Source organism: Ruditapes philippinarum, unplaced genomic scaffold (genome assembly GCF_026571515.1).
Source record: "Ruditapes philippinarum isolate M1 unplaced genomic scaffold, ASM2657151v2 ctg2954_1_1_1_1, whole genome shotgun sequence".
Classification (NCBI taxonomy): Eukaryota; Metazoa; Mollusca; class Bivalvia; order Venerida; family Veneridae; genus Ruditapes; species Ruditapes philippinarum.
Window position 1 is genome coordinate 309,431 of NW_026866608.1, and position 15,035 is coordinate 324,465.

At 30.5% G+C, this 15,035-nt stretch overlaps 1 pseudogene; it reads left to right on the forward strand.

Annotated features, from left to right (window-relative positions):
• Positions 1–419: 419 nt before the first annotated feature.
• Positions 420–7,897, forward strand: LOC132733045 (neuromedin-K receptor-like; annotated as a pseudogene).
• The last annotated feature ends 7,138 nt before the right edge of the window (positions 7,898–15,035 follow it).

Sequence of the window (15,035 nt, forward strand, 5' to 3'; positions counted from 1 at the left end):
ATGGTTTAATTGAGATGAACTTAAAAGAAATACACTGCGATAACAGGGCAGACATAAAGTATGCTTCATTTGTTTTAATGCACAATGTCATAACTTTTCTAAATTTTGCACGAAATAATGAGGCAGCGTGGGTGGAATAATAAACGCTTTTGGGTCAAAACAGTTTTGTTTATTTATTCGTTAAGACAAGGGCACTGTAATTACGCTATTGTATTATATATACAGTAACAAAACGTACCATTCTTCTGTCAGATAAAAATAAATGTTCTATATTCCGATTAAATATCTAATATTTATATTTCATCCTTAAAGGATGGCACCTGCTGTCCTGCTGTTGATCGGAAAATAGTTTTACCAATAGTACTGTTGTAGCGTCAGAGTCGTATGCTTTCACAAGAATCACAAGTAAACGATAACGTACAGGGATCTCTAACCTTACAACACGGTTGGAAGATTTGAACGGCCAAGAGAATTATTTCATACGGTAAGGAACACAGTCTATGAAAATATGGATTTATTAAATGGATCATTTAACGTTCTGGATATTCTTGCCAGGATGAGTCTGCAGAATAGATCGTTGAACACAAGTTTATTTCCGGATGTGGATATGTACGAAGTTCCAACATTTGTAGTTGCCCTGCTTGCTCTTCTATATGGTTATATCAGTTATTGCTATTATAGGTATGGTTTGGTGATTATTGTTATAGCCAGAATAAGCGCATGAAACACGTGACAAATATTTTTATTAGCAAACTTGGCCTTTGAGACGTTATACTTTGGAATGTTCACCATACCATTTCAATTTCATCCAGCATTACACCAAAGATGGGATTTCCCCGAGTTCCTTTGTAAACTAGCACCGTCAGTTAAAGTGTTATCAGTGAGTGTAAGTGTTATAACATTGACTGTTATTTCCGTGGATAGATACGTTGCTGTAATGTACCCGTTAAAAGCTGGTTTTTCAAAAAGCTCCGCCATTGTGTGTTTATTGATCATTTGGGGGCTTGGCTTGGGATCATGTTTTCCTGAAGGATATTACTACTATGTCCATTATATGATTAATGCTGAATTGAAATTTGTACTGACATGTGATGCTTCTTGGCCAACTGAAAATTTTGGAAAATATTACCATCTTTATCTTTTACTAGTACAGTATCTTTTTCCACTTCTGGTAATAAATGTTTCATACACGAGAATCTCATGCAAGATATGGGGAACAAAGCAACCAGGAAATACTGTTGATAGGGGAAACAGAGACAACGCAAGGCAGCGAAATAAGAAAAAGGTATGTGGCTGGTGGTATATATTATACTCTTCTTTCATTTTTATCGTTTAATCTGTTTCTTGTGTTTTTTTTTTTTTGTTTTTGTTGTTTTCGTTCACGTTCAAAAAATAATCTAATTTTGTTTTGTCAATTATAAAATGCGAAAAAGGCATAAGAAATACTGGTACAGTTGTATATGAATGGATTGTTGTCTTATTTAATGAAAGGTCTAACGAAGAAAAATATGATTATGCTTAACTTAAAGTATGCACACACTACATGTATAGTGTTACGCTTAAATAAAAGGCCATTGGAATAATGGTACAAGAAAACCTAATAAAGTAATTTTGTTGGTAAAAGTGGAAAATATATTGTCACGTATACGTAATAAAAATTTGATGCCCAATGAAATGCCTATATGCTCAATGAATTGAAAATGGTGATAATACTCGTGAGATAATCGAAAGACCTATTGATATATCTTGTTTTTAATTTTGCTATGAAAAAAACATTTTGTTTTTCACGTTTACATCAATAATCACTGAAATTTCGCAGCCGTTCGATTGTTTACATTTTGAAAAAAAAGATACTTGATTAGTATCAGATTAAAGAAGTTGATTAGCACTTTATCTTTTTTTTTCTAGTTAAAACAGTATAATTAGATCGTGTCGGATATTCTTGTCATGAAATAAATACCTCTTTAATCTTCCTAGATTCTATTAGGGCACGTATTTCTCGGACAGCATTTTTCAGTTAAGAAAGACAAAACCATTGGACATTTATGTGTCACAATGATGAATGTCCGTAAGGTGAATGATTATAATATTGCATTATCTTGGAAGCTTAACAATAATAATAAGACGGTCATTTATACTCATGAGCCAAAACAATGCCAGTTTTAGTGTTTATTTTACACAGTTTAATGTTATAATTAAGAAAAGAGACATCAAAGATAGAAACAAGAATATCATAACAAATTAGTAAGTAAATAAAATAAAGTAGAACAAAGTAGACTTAGTCAAGAAACAAAAAAAATCAAAAGTTGAAGTTGTAGTAAATAAAAATGTTATTAAGTAAACTAAAAGTAAAACAAAGTAAGAACAATTATAGCAAATGGAAAAGTAAAAATAAATAAATAAATAATATGTAAATAAACAAACAAATAAATAGAATCGAACTTTTTATGATAAATGCAAAGTTGTAAATGAATAAATAAATAAAAATGAACAGAAAGTGTAAATATATGAAGAAATATGACGTAAGATCGAAAGTATTTTTCTAAAACTTCTGAACTTTGTATGTAAACTGATATCATTGCTGAGTGCAAAATATCAATAACTTATTGAAGCAAATATAATTTGTTATAATTCTTAAAGTGTATAAAATTAAATATCCTCTGCAAATAAATGCTGTTTGAGTTTTAAATTAGAATGCTTTCAAAATGCTTGGAAAAACGTAGGAAAACAATAATTGAGCATCGCGCTGAAAACTCGCTTTTTTAACAAAAGAATTGATACAAAATCATACAGACAGTTACACAACATGCAATTAAACAATTGAATGACATCATGTTGCAAATAATTGTTGTTTGAGTTTTAAAAATGAACACTTCCATAATGCTTGCGAAAAAAAAACAATAAGTGAGCTTTGCTGAAAAAACGCTTTTTCACCAAGAAAAGTATATACAAAAACATATTGACAGTAACACAACTTGTTATTGCATGACAACTTTCCAATTTGTTTTCTTGCTGAACTTATTTACCATCTGTCTTCTACAGCGCTCATATGAAACGTGTTTTTAACAATTTGTTTCTGTGACTGATATTCTAAAATTACTTGTGTTTTTGTTTATTGAAGTATATCATGAGAATAAATGTCCGTCCTGAGGGCAAAATTGCAAATTGCTATGCAAACAGTTAAAACTCTACTGAAATTGCAGCATAACATTATATGCGGAGCATTCAATTCTCTTTACGTATAATACTCACATGTGTTATGTTCAGGCATTTTATGTTATAACCTTTCGGAGAATCGACCTGAAGAGTGTTGAAACAAACTAATTTTACTGCTGATATTTTTTTTGTAAAAATATTTCATAACATATTGTTTTATATCAGTTAACCATATGGAGCCCAAATAGTGTAAGCCTTTGCCACCAGTATATAATAAATAGGCGAGTCTGTACTTCATCCCATGCTATAATGTTGGTCTTAAATTTTAAAATTGAAATTTTAGTTATCTGGTTCAATCTTCAAAGGGTCGTTTATCCATTACACAAATTGAGCAGGTTTAAAGTTGATGTTAATTTATATACCGATAAGGCCTGACACTTCAGTCTTAGATGGATGAACGAAAATACACATTGAATTGCCGGGAATAAAAAGATTTATGTTTATAAAATGATTTGATATATGGGGATAATGAAAATATGTAATTAATTGTAGCATATCGTATTTCATTAAAAGCCATGATAATAATTTCAATATGTAATAATGTATATTTATGTTATTAAAATATAACTTATATTTTATAAACATTTCTGTTCAAATCGGCACTAAACTATTTAAAATCGCAAAAATACATCATCTCAATTATTATTGTGCGCTTTCAATCAAATATTTATTGTTTTGTTAAAAGTAATCTTAATAATAAAATTATATGTTGATTCGATATCTAGCTGGCACTAAAATGTATGAACTAAATTATAGTCATTATTATTCAGCTATAACTTCTCGGATAAGTATCACTTCCTGTCGCCGAAAGGTAATAAGCTGTAGCAAAAGGATCCTATCTTTCAGAAGCTTAAATACTACTTAGAGTGGTGATTTCTAAATAATATGAATCAGAAAATAGTAAGAAATTACAAAAAAGAAAGGAAGATATCGGGTCGGGCGACAGCATGCAATTGTTAACAAACGTTTATTTTGCATCTAAATATCTTAGTCGTTGACCTATTTAAGGTATGCACGTGTAGTATGTTAAAATGGCAGCGAAGTGAAACGAATAAATTCTCAAATGATCTAAGCTTTTTCTAAAAAGGACAGTCTTATAATTATTTTGAATTAACTCATTGAATGCATATGTAAATTGCTTTTGAATCATTTAAATTTTAAACGGCAGAACATTCCGGATCAATAACTAATTATGAAATCTAGAAAATATCACTAACAAAAGATGAAAAAAGTATACAATACAGGCCCTATGAACTTTTCACATGAAACACTAACTTGTAATGTATTTTACATTTATTGGATAATAACAAATTAATATGTATTTTAATACCTTTCTACGAACAGATACAATGATGTCGACAAAACATTTTGACAGATAGAGAAACACAAATAAACTGTCAACCCGGTACAATTAACTTCACATACATTACTCCACACATGCACTTTTATAATATCTATTTGTTGACGAAGACATCAATCAATCTCCTTTGTACTTTTATTTCCTTTTGTATGAATATACATTTTTATTAGCGATTCTTGCATCGAAATCCTTTCTAAAAGTCGGATCGTACGTCGGGTTTGATCTGTAAATTGTTTTTATGCATGTAAACACCTTTCAAATATCTCAAGAGAAACATAAAATGCTTATAAAAATGACTGTAAATAAAGGTCATAAAACTGCTGTAAATAAAGTAACAAGTTAAGAAAATTATAGTAAAGAAAAATAAAATCAAATTGAAATTAACCAAAGTTATGTTTAAATAAAATAACAGAAATAAAGTACAGTGGGAGTTAAAGCAAAATCACGTGCAAAGCAAAGCAATATTACAGTTTATTCATTGATTTATGACATTTGGAATAATTTAGGATATGATTATTTACTTCCCAAAATGCAAAAATGCCTAGTCAAAATAATGAAATATTAAACAAGGATCGTTAAACGGGTTTAATGAACTTTCCATAAATGTTTATCTCCCAAGCCGGATTTAACGTTAGGTTTGTTATGCAATAAGGTATTTGTCTCTGTTAACATTTTTCAAACATCTCCAAGGAAATATAAATGCTTATGAAACCGTTTCTCAGGGTGTCACACTTTGTTTTTTATTGCAAAAAAAAGGAGAAAATAGTGTGTGACGGCAGCAGAAGTCAAAAACAAAGGAAGAAAGATACTAGCCACGTAATTGGCGACAAGCTGCATGTTTTGTTTTTTTTTTGTCAAAGGAAAACTTGAATATGTGTTTTTATTAAAAGAGGTGACCCCTGGAAAGCATTGAAAACAACAAAATTGCATACCAGTTGCATACTCGGTTTATTGAATCTGTTTATTTAGAATAATAGACAAACGCTACATCCCTCTACTCCCCTAGCATCGGATTAAATGGTTTTCAAATTTTCAACACTTAATTTCCTTAAATCAATGATCACAAAAGGACTAGAAACTAGAAAAATAAAACATCACTGAAGTAAAATACGGGACAATTTTACTAAGCGGCGACAAAACAAAAGTGTTGATCTTCTAAAATAATGGCATATTAATATAATAAATTATGAAAGCATATCATCGCATACGAAAACGATGTATTTCAAACCAATACGCGTTATTATTTAAGGCCTTAAAACCCCGATCATGTAGAAATTAGTGTCTCATATAATGAAATATATTATTTCCTGACATTTTCAAAGAAATTGTTCATTTTTCTTCATCTTTACAAGGCCCCATTTGTTAGATAATTACTGTCAAATAATTGTCAAGTAGCTCTCCGCTGTGCAGCATTTAAATGACTTTCATTGTCGTTTTACAGAAATTTTCTGAAACAAACTGTTGAAGCACAATTATATTTTATGATTCCAAAGATAAAGCAGTGTATCAGGCTTGCTATCAATAGATAATGCAATTATTATGATGCTACAGTCACAAGGTCAAGACATGTTTAATGAGACATAGAAAAGTATTCGACAAAAAGAAAACAGAACAGTAACTACTTCAAAAAGATAAAAACAATATATTAAATAAATCAACATAAATTGACCTAAAAATCAATAAAATCAACAAAACAAATGATAAAACAACACCAGAACTTTACATACAAACACATAAACGCAAAATACTTAAACAAAAAATTAAATGACCCAAAGGACAAACAGCACAAAGGTAAAGAAAATTACAACCAAACAAACATTGAAACAAATGTTTATCTTGCATAGCATGTAAAACACGAGTCCAGAAATTATTTGAGTGGAGTACTTTCACTGTGATGCATTTTGTTTAAAGCTTCATAAATACTACAAACTACAACGAAAAATAAAAGAATACTTAACTACGAATTTTAAGTCTTCATTGTTAGTACTTAACAAAAGATGAGGATGTATTGCCTAATTTACCAATATAAACTTTATTGAACTGTCATGCTTTTAGTGGCCAAAATAAATAATGCCTTAGATCGCCTTTAAATTATTCAATGTATTTTCATGAACATTAAAGGCACATTTGCCTCAGAAACGAACCAATTTTTACTTCTTTTTAAATTGGGCAAACATGAATTTTATGTATAAATAATGTTTATATAAATAAAGGCACAATAGTACACAAAATCTAAAAAATGAATTTTTCACGTTTTAATTACTTAATAAATTCGGAAGAAAATCATACAGAAGGGTTCGTGAGTCGTATTAATTATTCATCCGACGTAAAATTTTGTCTGACATATATGATGATTATAATATAAAATTATGAAAATTAAAGAAATATTTATGACAAGATGTAAAAAATTTTTTTAAGTTCTTTAATTATCCTAGGATAAGCATAATGCCTCATTCTTTAACTTTCAGGTTGTAAAAATGCTGATCATTGTTGTACTGTTGTTCGTGATTTGCTGGATGCCTCTACAGCTCTACAACTTTATTAAAGAGATATACCCACAAATAAATGAGTAAGCTCCTTGTTTGATTTCTGTTTTATTAATATTTCGTTCTCTCTAAATGAAATGAAGTACTGTGCAAATGCCACTGCGTTTCAGTCAGAGTATATCAGCGTGTATGTCTCTGGTTATTAACAACAACCGGGCTTGTTGTATTAATGTTATGTGTCATTTTGCCTTCTGATACAAAGTCTTGAAACATGTTCAGGTAGATCCGTACTCATATCAGTTCAAAGCGATGATAACATGTACGACTGGAACCTGTTTATTTTCCCCATAACAGTATGTTTCATGACTGACATAGGAAATGTTATACTTTTATTTCCATTGAAGGTTTCAAGTCACACCGATACTTGAGAATGTCATATGGTGACTTCCCTTCACTTTACAAGTGGTGGAGGTAGACATCAGGTGTCCGTCTGTGTATTATTTTTTCTTTCATGTACAAGCAGGAACCTGAGTAGAACAGTCAGTGTTCCGTAAGCTAAATTGATCGATATATTTATTTACAAAGGATATGAAATTAATCTGATTTTCTTATTTAACATACATGACATTCATATGGTATTCATCACGAGTTACGTGTTTTTTGTATGCAACTTGTTAATCTTAATAAATATAATGTTTAAATGACATTTATTAAAGATGTGCACTGGTTTTCATATTTTTTCAGATATAAATATATCAAGATTGTATGGTTCTGCTCAAACTGGTTGGCAATGAGCAACTCTTGTTACAACCCTTTCATATATGGCCTTCTTAATGTAAGCTTATTTTTTAATTTTGTTATAATTTAAATTAAAAATAATTATGTAACCTGCATCTACCACTTATTATGTTTAGATAACAATTATTGTCAAGTTGAGTTTTAAAAGTACGCTTTATATTCTATTTAATAATCAAGTCATTAGGATATTATCATGTAAAGTATCATGAAATTGTAAGTACTTGTTATTATCCATTTATATACAGTTACATCAGGTCCGCGTGTTTCATCATTGTTTTCTGAATGTTACACATGTTACACATAAAAGGTAAAAATATAGCATTATTTTGTAAAATAATGCGAAAAAATTAAATTACCTAATAGGAAATTATTATTTTCTATTTATTTTTTTTTTTATTTTTTTTTATTTATTTATTAAAAATTTTATTTATTTTATTGTTTTGCAGGAAAAAATTTAAACGCGAATATCGTCTAATGTTTTCAAAATCAAAGTGCATGCAGAAGCCCTCGTCGGAAAATAATTCGTCACTGTTTGGAAATGATGGATCACACGATATCAATACGAAACGAATAACACTGACATTCAGGTAATTTTAGCTTATCTAATTGTACCATTGATGCTGCTTTAGACATGTCGCACAGTGTCGTTTGTAAGGAATGCTACAAATAAAAAGAGGAACTCATTTTCATTTGTGAAGTTACCGAGGCATCTTTTGTTAAAATGCTTAAATACGACGCACGACATTTCGTCCTAATAATGTCGTTAAGACATAAATAAAACACTCGCAAAATGCAATTCATACGAACTTGTAACTTGTACAAAACTGATTTTAATATGTTGAAATGATTATACAAATATTTCAGTATTGTAGTAACATTATTTTTGGTTAAATGCCACCAAAACTTTGTTTATTTTTAGGAAGAAAAGGGTAAGGGTTACATTACATGTTCTGATGTATTCTTTGTAACATTATTTTAACAAATGTCTTTTCTAATTTATTCAAAAGGCCAAGCCATAGCCATGCAGGTGCTCAGTGTAATCATAACCTGACGTCAGCTCATCGTTGTAGCCGCGGAAACGGAAACGTTACATTTATTGTAAGAGGAAAAGCTGAAAACTCGTTTTGAAACACAAGGAGTGCAACCACAAAAGAAAAAAAACAATAAAATAAAACAATTAAAAAAATTAAAAAAACATAAATAAAGACAGATATAAATGAAATAATAGCAAAATAAACATTACAGGTTCTGTTGTATGGACTTTATTTTGAATCAAAACGTAATGTTCCATTGTTCACTTTGAGATACCGTATTTCTCTTTTGAGATCGTTTTAATCATGATTGATTTGGCATACCAACATATTGTACTTTCAGACAGAATTACGTGTATAATCTCAACTATATCGGTGAAATTCATATAAATAAAGGAACAGTTATTGGTATTTTTGTATATATACATTTTTCAATGCATGATATAAACAGATTCTATGAGAAATATTTTAATTCTGGTTTAAGTTATAGATCAAACTATTACAAATATAAAAGCTGCTTAACATTTTATTTTTTATGCATGTTTGTGTCAAACTATTCTAAGTAACACAGAACAGGCTTCGAAAAATTAAACTCAAAATGTGTGTAAGAAGTCTGTTTGTAATACATGTAACGGAGTTTAAGACTAAGAATGATATCATGTTATGTCATAATTATTTCCTGTTCTTATATGAAAACAAGTCATATGTTATTTCTGATTGTTTAAACTGTTTGAAATGGCCGAAAATGATTTTTAAACCTTTGATACAAGTTGTATAGAGCCAGACCAGCCTTGCGTCTAGTTGCTCTTTACTGTCCAACTGAAATGCTGCAAATCCTGAGCAGGTCAAGTCCAATAAAAGGATTCAGCAGCCAAACAGTGTTTAAATAGTAGATAATCCTTAATATATTATGAAAGTTTGATATCATATCAATATAAGTTTTTTTGAATATATAAGAACTTTACATGAAACACCGATGATACTTTTAAGGATAAAAAACAGAAAGCCGATCTGACAGTTATTTCTACATTTGAAAAGTAATTAGAGTCTGTATTTATAATTATGTCATCTGTATCAATATCTGTATCTGTACCTCGACGTTAGAATAAGAATACTTTGACCTATTTTGGTTGTTGTGTTTCTCTGTTACTTGAATAAAGTGCTTTCTTTTGAGTTATTACTTCTTTGTCTTTATGAATGATGATATATTTGTTTTTGTTCTTTTAATAGGAAAAGCTATTTGTTATTGTTATCGGTAGATATGAGTTGAAAGAAAAACGGATTCTTTTGAAATTTTGGATAAAACAGGTGGTGTATCTGCAAGGTAATTGCCTAATTTCGTTAGAATAGGAGTTGATTTTATTTGTTGTTTTGAAACGTTTTATACATGTATAATTTATATGTATTACACAAAAAGATACATTTTAATTGCTAAAACCCTCACATAAGACGGGTTAAATTTAACTCTTTTAAATTGTAGATCCTCCAAAAGCTTTGAAAACAAAACTTATGTTACATTTGCAGACTCGGCTTTATTGACTCTGATCATGCGTGAAATACCATGTTATAAATGAAATCAATGGTCCTGGTGGATGTGATTGTACAGCAGTTGAAGTTTTATCTTAATTCTGAGCTGCTGAAGCTTTACACACTCCAATTCAATACTTTACTCAGAAAATCAGTCGTTTCTGAAGCATATGCCTTCATATAAATTGTTTCCTCAACATAACACTCATTGCTCTGAAACAAATTTAGGTGCAAAGAGTCGTTACCAGTTATTACAATCACTGGCTTATGCTTGGGTTGTTTATAGATAAATGAGCAGAATGAATACTAGTTTAAGTTGTTACTATACACATATAGTTAAAACCAATGACACCCCTGCGGCGGGACCAATTTTGACACCAGCGCTTTTATTTGAACAAACTTTGTACATAATTACTAGAAGATGTTTCATGCTTAATATCTAAACTCTAGCTATTTGGGTTTTGTTCAAAGAAGATTTATAAGTTTTTGCTATACAAATATACGGAAAATCAATAACACCCGGGGCGGGACCAATTTTGACTCAAGGGCTTTTATTTGAACAACTTTTGTAGACACTCACTAGAAGATGTTTCATGCTTAATATCTTAACTCCAGCTATTTGGGTTTTTTCAAAGAAGATTTTTTAAGTGTTTGCTATATACGTAGAAGGAAAATCAATGACCCCCGGGGCGGGGCCAATTTTGACCCCAGGGCTTTTATTTGAACATACTTGGTAGACACCAATTAGAACATGTTTCATGCAAAATATCTTAGCTCTAGCTCTTTGAGTTCTTTAAAAGACGATTTTTTTTAAGTTTTTGCTATATACATAGAAGGGAAATCAATGACCCCCGGGGCAGGGCCAATTTTGACCCCAGTGCTTTTATTTGAACAAACTTGGTAGACACCAATTAGAACATGTTTCATGCTAAATATCTTAGCTCTAGCTCTTTGAGTTCTTTAAAAGAAGGTTTTTTAAGTTTTTACTATATGCATATAGGGAAAATCAAAGACCCCCCTGGGGCGGGGCCAATTTTGACCCAAGGGCTTTTATTTGAACAAACTTGGTAGACACTCACTAGAAGATGGTTCATGCTAAATATCTAAACTCTCTAGCTATTTGGGTCTTTTCAAAGAAGATTTTTTAAGTTTTTACTATATGCATATAGGGAAAATCAATGACCCCCTGGGGCGGGGCTAATTTTGACCCCAGGGCTTTCATTTGAACAAACTTGGTAGACACTCATTAGAACATGTTTCATGCTAAATATCTGAGCTCTAGCTCTTTGGAATCTGTAAAAGAAGATATTTTTTAAGTTTTTACTATATGCAAATAGGGAACATCAAAGACCCCCAGGGGCAAGGCCAATTTTGACCCCAGGGCTTTTATTTGAACAAACTTGGTAGACGCTCATTTCATGCCAAATATCTAAGCTCTAGCTCTTTGGGTTTTTTAAGAGAAGATATTAAAAGTTTTTTCTTTCGGTTGCCATGGCAACCAGAGTTCTGCATGGAATTAAATTTTTTGAACAATTTTTAAAGGTGACCACCAAAAGAACATTCCTGTGAAGTTTGGATGAAATTGGCTTAGTGGTTTATGAGGAGATGTCATTTAAAGTAAAATTTTACGGACGGACGCCGGACGGACGGACGGAAGCCGGACGAAAAGCGATCACAAAAGCTCACCCTGTCACTTTGTGACAGGTGAGCTAAAAAGACTTTAATAATTTACACTATCATATTTCAATATGATACTATATTCATTAGCTACACTCTTATGTGATAGGTAAGACCGGGTAGCCTACACCGCTGTATCATCACGTCTGTGGATTTTGTTTTAAAGTTCAAAGTTTGCATTATTGTCATAAACTGCTGAAACCTGTGCTAGAGAGAGATGGTGGAATGAACAATACCAAGGTAAGTTAAAAGTCATTTACATAGCTCTTTGACATTTTACATATACATTTTGGACAACTTCTCGCAATTAAAGATGTAGAACAAACTTAAAAATCAGACTTGAAATCAGGAAGTCAATAAAATCGCATTTATACGGCTTTAAAAACAATACAAGACATTATATAGTGTTGTGATAAGATTTCCTGGATAATAAAAAGTAAAAGGTTCATCTTTATTAACCAATGACGAGATATTTTATGGACAGGAACTAGGCCAGCCAATAATTTTCACACTGTGACAATCAGTTAGAGTTGTGGGACTTATATTGCTGTTACGAAGAACCTCCAAACAAACACACTGACTATTACGCAATGGAATCAATCGAAACGTTTTTTAACGATTGTCTCTAGTAAATAAACGGAAATAATTATACGTTATTTAATGAAAGAACGAATGGAGATGATTTAAAGCGAGAATGTATTGCATGCCTCTGGCGGTCATCTTGCTTTTAGTATTGTTTGTGTTTTTATATCGCTGTAAAGAAGAGCCTCCAAACTAACACAATGGCTTACCCGCAACGAAATAGAAAAAAAATGTTTAAACGAGTTTCTACAGCAAATGATGCTTTTTACGAGTTTTCTTACACTTTGTTATTATAGAAAGAATAATGTGTTTTTCTTTAAAATTGATAGACTTCCGAATTATACAGAAAAAAACAACAACAACAGACAAATTGTTAAATAATATCAAAATAAACTATGCCATGTAGGCCTTGTAGGCCTCCCGCGGAAAGTTTCCTACTGTTAGGGCTTTGAATGTTATATAACTTTAAGAAGCAAATGTCGACCACTATCAATGCGTTTACTTTATTTTCTGTTATATATATTTATGTTGAAGCGAGAAATTCTCGTGCCTCTTAGCCATCCATTTCTTTTTTCGAAACCTTTTGCTATATTCACCACAAAGGGTCATTACGTTATTCTTGTTATTTTTTCTTCTTCTTTTTTGTCTTTTATTTTTAATTCCCATGTTTACCATTTACATTTTATTTATTATCTTGAAATTAGAGAAGTGTGATATAGGTCAATACTCCAGGATATGTATTGTACTTAAAAAGACGTTAATTTAAAGACAAATAACTTGCCTGCTTCAGAGAGCATATTAAATAAAAAATAATAATTTGTCTGTTTGCCCAACTTTACCGAGTTAACATAATTATATATGCTGAGAAAATTTTATTCAAACTTTATCCAGCTTAAACATTTTCCATTAAAAAAAATAAAATGAATATAGCAGAATGATCATTTAACATACAAAGATCATATCAATAATTTCATGATTGAATATTTCACACAATGAATGTTGAAAAAACCATTTAAAAAAATAAAAACAGGACACATCATTTAGGAATTCAATGTTAAAATTGTACTGATATTGTTACAATTTAAACTGAATATGCTTAAACGTACTTTCTTAAAGACACATTGTTTCAATCGCTTGCTTTCAATCAAATTGTGTCACTGTTACACCTTGAACAGAATAAACTTAATATGTGGGTCGCATTTTGTGGCACTCTTTCTTTCGTTGATATATGACTGAACCCTGTTGACAAGCAATTCTGAAACTAGGAAGAAAAATCCTGATTTCTACGAAATTCAAATTAATGCTGTCATAATTCATTAGGTTAACATTTCCGGAATACTTTAAAATATAGAGCAAATACATTTATCTACTTACAGACAGAATACTGAAAAAACAAGGTTCCGGTAGTAATGTTTATTCCTCGTACAATAATATTTGTCACAAATGAATGGTATTTACACAAATTCCAAAAAATGAGGAGAAAAACCTGACAAATAATTATGTCATAAATAAGCATTAAGAATTCTTCTATTTCCTTATTTTGAATCACCTAGCCACTTTCCAAGTATTTTTATTGTATGCCACGTTTTTAATGATAAAAGAACATAAAGAATAAGTTTCTCAGAAATCAACCTTATAACTACTTTTACGACACGTCAGGCGTCCAAATTTTTCTTTTCATTACAAATTTATGATAGTATTTACAAAAACACAAGACTTAACAAATAAAAAAGAAATCAGGGGAACTAATCCAAGCGTTAGCCAAATAATATAACTATATTAGATTGTTTAATTTCTAAATCATAATTACAAATTTATTATAATATAAACGATTTAAAAGCCTTTTAAGTAAAAAAAAAAGCTCATTAGACTTTAACCAAAATAATCATGATCATTATGCTTATAATATGATAGAGGCAAAATTTAGTAAAACTGAATAAATACAATTAATTATAAAGAGCAAAATATCCTGAACATACTACGATAAGAAGAAATTATTGCCGCGTTTACATGATAGTTATGAAAAATGTTAATCAATAAATAAATAACTAGCATCGGATGCCAAATATTTCCTTACTTCATTATTTAATCAATTTTTCTGCATGATCATCTGAACATTAAATAATTGCTCTCAAAAGGTATTATGTTAACCTTAATCATAATTATTCTACAGGGAGGCCTTATCATCTTTTTTAAGTATTGTAATCCAAAATGACAGTTTTCAAAAATACATGTTAAGCTGATCGCCGCAGCTCATTCGCAACTTACGTTACGTCCCGTTACATATTCTAAAAAAATGCAGCACCAACTTCTACACATCGTTCATGCCTGTGTACCCACTGACTGAAAATGTTCTTA